At 44.3% G+C, this 5,802-nt stretch overlaps 1 non-coding gene across 1 annotated transcript; it reads right to left on the minus strand.

Moving 5' to 3' along the window:
• Positions 1-3,570: 3,570 nt before the first annotated feature.
• On the minus strand, positions 3,571-3,643 carry trnav-uac (transfer RNA valine (anticodon UAC)). Its single transcript has one exon. It is a non-coding gene; the product is annotated as a tRNA-Val (tRNA).
• Positions 3,644-5,802: the final 2,159 nt, after the last annotated feature.

Consider the following 5,802-nt stretch of genomic DNA (forward strand, 5'->3'; position numbering starts at 1 on the left):
GCACAACATTGCAAAGGGACATGGATTGAGTCGGCAAAACTAGAGGCCTCTGATTCAGGAGATTCGCGGGGCGCGGAAATTCGGGAGTTTAATGACTTTGAAAGGAACATTTTTGTTCAGAGAAATGTTTGTGAAAGGAATTTTTTGCAGAAAAGGATGCAGCATTTAACCTTCTGCCTTAACACTTCTTTCTGGGTGTCAGGTCACATTTCGTTTCAATGTTATTCTTCCAGAATTGCTATAAGAACATAAGAACATACGAATTAGGAACAGGAGTGAGCCATCTCGCCCCTCGAGAGCCTGCTCCAACTTCCCCAACATAGGGAACAATCTACCCGCATTTAACCAGTCCTGTCCCATCAGAATCTTGTATGTTTCGATGAGATCCCCTCTCATCCTTTTAAACTCCAATGTATAAAGGCCCAGTTGATCCAGTCTCTCCTCATATGTCAGTCCAGCCATCCCGGGAATCAGTCTGGTGAACCTTCGCAGCAATCCCTCAGTAGCAAGAACGTCCCTCCTCAGATTAGGAGACCAAAATTGAAAACAATATTCCAGGTGATGCCTCACCAAGGCCCTGTACAACTGCAGTAAGACATCCCTGCTCCTATACTCAAATCCCCTAGCTATGAAGGCCAACATATCATTTACCATTTTCCTGCCTGCTGTACATGTATGCCAACTTTCAGTGACTGATGAACCATGACACCCAGGTGTCGTTGCACCTCCCCTTTTCCTAATCTGCCACCATTCAGATATGTCTTCACGTTTTTGCCCTCTAAGTGGATAACCTCATATTTATCCACATTATACTGCATCTGCCATGAATTTGCCCACTCAACTAAACTGTCTAAGTCAGACTGCAGGATCTTAGCGTCCCCCTCACAGCTCACACCGCCACCCAGTTTAGTGTCATCTGCAAACATGGAGATATTACACTCAATTCCTTCATCCAAATCATTGATGTACATTGTAAAGAGCTGGGGTCCCAGCACTGAGCCCTGCGGCACTCCACTAGTCACTGCCTTCCATTTTGAAAAGGACCCTTTGATCCCGATTCTCTGCTTCCTGTCTGCCAACCAGTTCTCTTTCCACATCAGTATATTACCCCCAAAACCATGTGCTTTGATTTTGCACACCAATCTCTTGTGTGGACCCTTGTCAAAAGCCTTTTGAAATTCCAAATACAACAGATCCACTGGTTCTCCCTTGTCCACTCTACTAGTTACATCCTCAAAAATTCCAGAAGATTTGTCAAGCATAAATGCATCCCTTTCATAAATCCATGCTGACTTGGACCGATCCTGTCACTGCTTTCCAAATGCGCTGCTGTTTCATCCTTAATAATTGATTCCAATATTTTCCCCATGACTGATGTCAGGCTAACCGGTCTATAATTACTCGCTTTCTCTCTCCCTCCCTTCTTAAAAAGTGGTTTTACATTAGCTAACCTCCAGTCCATAGGAACAGATCCCGAGTCAATAGACTGTTGGAAAATGATCACCAATGCATCCACCATTTCTAGGACGACTTCCTTAAGTACTCTTGGATGTCGACTATCAGGCCCCAGGGATTTATCATCCTTCAATCCCATCAATTTCCCACCTCATAAGGATATCCTTAAGTTCCTCCTTCTCACTAGACCCTCGGTCCCCTAGTACTTTTGGAAGGTTATTCGTGTCTTCCTTCGTGAAGACGGAACTGAAGTATTTGTTCAATTGGTCTGCCATTTCTTTGTTCCCCATTATAAATTCACCTGAATCCGACTGCAAGGGACATACAGTTGTCTTCACTAAGCTTTTTCTCTTCACATATTTACAGAAGCTTTTGCAGTCAGTTTTTATGTTCCAAGCAAGCTTCCTCTCTTAATCCATTTTCCCCCTCCTAATGAAACCCTTAGTCCTCCTGTGTTTAATTTTAAATTTCTCCCAGTCCTCAGGTTTGTTCCTTTTTCTGGCCAATGTATCTGCCTCTTCCTTGGTTTTAACACTATCCTTAATTTACCTTGTTAGCCACGGTTGAGCAACGTTCTCCGTTCTATTTTTACTCCAGACACGAATGTGCAATTGCTGAAGTCACCCGTGTGATCTTTAAATGTTTGCCATTGCCTATCCACCATCAACCCTTTAAGTATCCTTGGCCAGTCTATTCTAGCCAATTCACACCTCATACCGTCAAAGTTACCTTTCCTTAAGTTCAGGACCCAAGTTTCTGAATTAAATGTGACACTGTCCATGTTAATGAAGAATTCTACCATATTATGTTACTCTTCCCCAAGGGGCCTCGCACAACAAGATTGCTAATTGGTCCCTTCTCATTACACATCACCCAGTCAAGGATGGCCAGCTCTCTTCTTGGTTGAGAAAACCATGCATAATACACTCCATGAAATCCTCCTCCACCACATTACTACCATGTGGTTAGCCCAATCACTATGCAGATTAAAGTCACCCATGATAACTGCTGTAGCACGAAGGCACACATCCCTTCTTTCTTGTTTTATGCTGTCCCCAACCTGACCACGACGAACCAGTGAGACAGACATTGCAGCAAGGGTCTGGTTATTGTGAAACAGCAATTGCTAAAAGAACAGTGACCCCGACATGATTTGAACACGCAAATCCTTTGAGTTAGAGTCAGACGCTTTAGCGTTGCACCATAAGGTCTACACAGTAGTCAATGGATGTTCGTCTATATGAAGGTTCTGCAATATAAGGGGCTTTAAAATCGCCGCCCATTCCCAACAGGTATCACAAGCAGCGCTCACCTGACAGTCACCGGATGGTTTGTTCGAAAACTTTTCTCTTGCTTTCACAGGAAAGCATCATTAATTAACCACTCACCTTCTTTTGCACAATCAAACAAATGCTAACTCAGGAACACTATATACTTCAATCATTTGTCTGTGCTTTGCATGTTAACTGTTAAACCATATCCCATTTTACTCACTGTATTTTAGATTTCTGGTTCAAAGTCTTCATTGCCGATGACACGACGAATCTGGGGCAATTTTATCAAATTTAACAGCACCGGTTATTCCTACCGTGCACACAAAATACAATCAGTAGTGAAGATAAAATCCCACTGTGCGTATTTTCAGATTCAACGCAGTAGGATTTTAAATAAAGTGTAAGAAATTTAAACTGAAAAGATTTGGAAGTATTACTTGTATTTGTGTCTTTAATTAAACTTTGTGACGTCTGACTCCCGTTCATGCCACTGCTGAATATGAAAGGAGGGTTTGACGTTGACCAGACTGCACTGCCTCTGATATTTGTGAGCTCATACTTTATATTCAGTGGTTTCTCGCCCTTTGATGGGCTGCAGTGTAGCGGATATCACGTTGGTCTCACACGCGAAAGGTCCTCGGTGGATCCGTTTTCTCTCACTCAAAGTTATCTATTTATTGAAGTGAACGAAAAAGCAATTAAGGAATAAGGGAGCCATTTTGCCAGGAGAATAAATAGCAAATAAAAATAGTAAATGCTGGAAATCTCAGCAGGTCAGGCAGCATTTGGAGGGAAATTAAACTCGCCTCCGATTGTACATCCATAGCAAGTTTAAACATAATGTTTCTACCCAGCATCAAACCAGGGACCTTTTGCGTGTAAAGCAAACGTGATAACCACTACACTACAGAAACATCTGGCACAACAGCCCCAACAGAGGGGAGCTGAGCTGTGAGCTCCCTCTGTGCTGATCGGGAATGTGTTGGCTCACCTTAAGCAACTTCTGCCCCACACTGAAAGTCCTCAATCCTTCTCCTCCGCTGCCCTTTACAGAAATGTCATGGATCACCCAGCCACCGTGTTCACTTTCACATCCTCACAGTGGGGCAGCAGAGGCTCCTACCGTCTCCCCGCGATCAGAGTACTCACCCAGTTTACAAAATTAAAGCCCGAACACGTAACCGGCAAAGGGCAGGAGAAGCAAGATACTCTATCCGCTCGGTCTATCACAGAAAGCATTGGTATTCATGGTGATTACAGCAATTATTAATCGTTTCACAGACCTCAATTATTTTTATGTGATGAATTGATCGAGGATTGAAACCAGGTTCGTGCACCAGATCTTAACCCCTTGACCACCAGGGTACAGTAACGATACATGTCGATATATTTATTTATATTTATATATGAACCTGAATGTCAATGGCTACCGACCTAGACCTCGTGGTGCCCACGGTAGTGTGTCTAACTTTGATTGAGAGAATTTGTTCCATAGTGACACCTGTCATTTGTTCTACATGGTTACTGCTTGTACTATTACAAGGTGTGCACCAGAGGGCACTGCAGTGGGAGACTTGTATCTTACCTGTACAGGTGTGCCTGGCCAAGTGTAAAAGGCAGACCACCAGGTGTGATCCTCACTCTGTGGTTATCAATAAAGGTCTAATGTCACTACAGTTCAAGCACGACACATTGTCTCGTGGAGTCATCATCAGAGCATCTGAAGGTATAACAATTGGCGACGAGATTACGGACCTTCACACGAAAATGGCTAACCTTGGTATTTTGCAGCAGTTCGCCGATGGTGATGATTGGGAAGTCTTTGTGGAGAGGCTCGACCATTTCTTCACAGCAAACGATCTGGCAGGTGACAACCCGGCCACACTGGCTGATAAGTGCAGAGCTATCCTGCTCACCAGTTGTGGGCCCACCGTCTATGGCCTCGTCAGGGACTTGCTGGCACAAGCGAAGACAATGACCATGATGTACGAGGAGCTTGTAACACTGATCCAAGAACAACTCCAAAGCACTGCGGGATATCTTTGTCATCGGAATCAGCCACGAAGGCCACCTTCATAAGATACTGTCAGCGGATACCACAGTCACACTGCAGAAGGCCATCTCCGTGAGCCAAGCATTCATGACCTCGACCTGTGGCTCTAGGCGGATGACTCATCCTCAGGACTCAAACCCAGCAAGTACTGTACAGTTTCTAGCGTTTAAAAGGGAACAAAAGATGAAATGTATTCAATCCTCAATCAATTCATCGCATAAAAATAATTGAGGTCTGTGAGACGATTAATAATTGCTGTAATCACCATGAATACCAATACTTTCTGTGATAGACCGAGGTTACAGACTATCTGGCTTCTCCTGTCCTTTGCCGGGCACGTGTTCGGGGTTTAATTTTGTAAACTGGGTGAGTACTCTGATCGCGGGGAGACGGTAGGAGCCTCTGTGGCCCCACTGTGAGGATGTGGAAGTGAACACGGTGGCTGGGTGATCCGTGACATTTCTGTAAAAGGCAGCGGAGGAGAAGGATTGAGAACTTTCAGTGTGGGACAGAAGTTGCTTAAGGTGAGCCAACACATTCCCGATCAGCACAGAGGGAGCTCACTGGTCAGCTCCTCGCTGTGGGGGCGGTTGTACCTGAGGTTTCTGTAGTGTATTGGTTATCACGTTTTCTTTACACGTGAAAAGTCCCTGGTTCAATCCCAGGCAGAAATATTATGTTTAAACTTGCTGTGGATGAACAATCGGAGGCGAATTTAGTCTCCCTGCAAACGCTGACTGACCTGCTGTGATTTCCAGCATTTGCTGTTTTTATTTGCTATTTACTCTCTTGGCAAAAGGGATCCCTTATTCATTAATTGCTCTTTATTTCACCAATAAATAGATAACTTTGATTGAGAGAAAACGGATCCACCGGTGTCCTTTTGCGTGTGAGGCCAACGTGATATCCGCAACACTGCAGCCCATCAAAGGGCGAGGAACCACTGAATATAAAGGATGAGCTGACAAATATCAGGGGAAGTGCAGTCTGGTCAATGTCAAACCTTCCTTTCTTATTCAG

This window comes from Pristiophorus japonicus, unplaced genomic scaffold (assembly GCF_044704955.1).
Source record: "Pristiophorus japonicus isolate sPriJap1 unplaced genomic scaffold, sPriJap1.hap1 HAP1_SCAFFOLD_94, whole genome shotgun sequence".
Classification (NCBI taxonomy): domain Eukaryota; kingdom Metazoa; phylum Chordata; class Chondrichthyes; family Pristiophoridae; genus Pristiophorus; species Pristiophorus japonicus.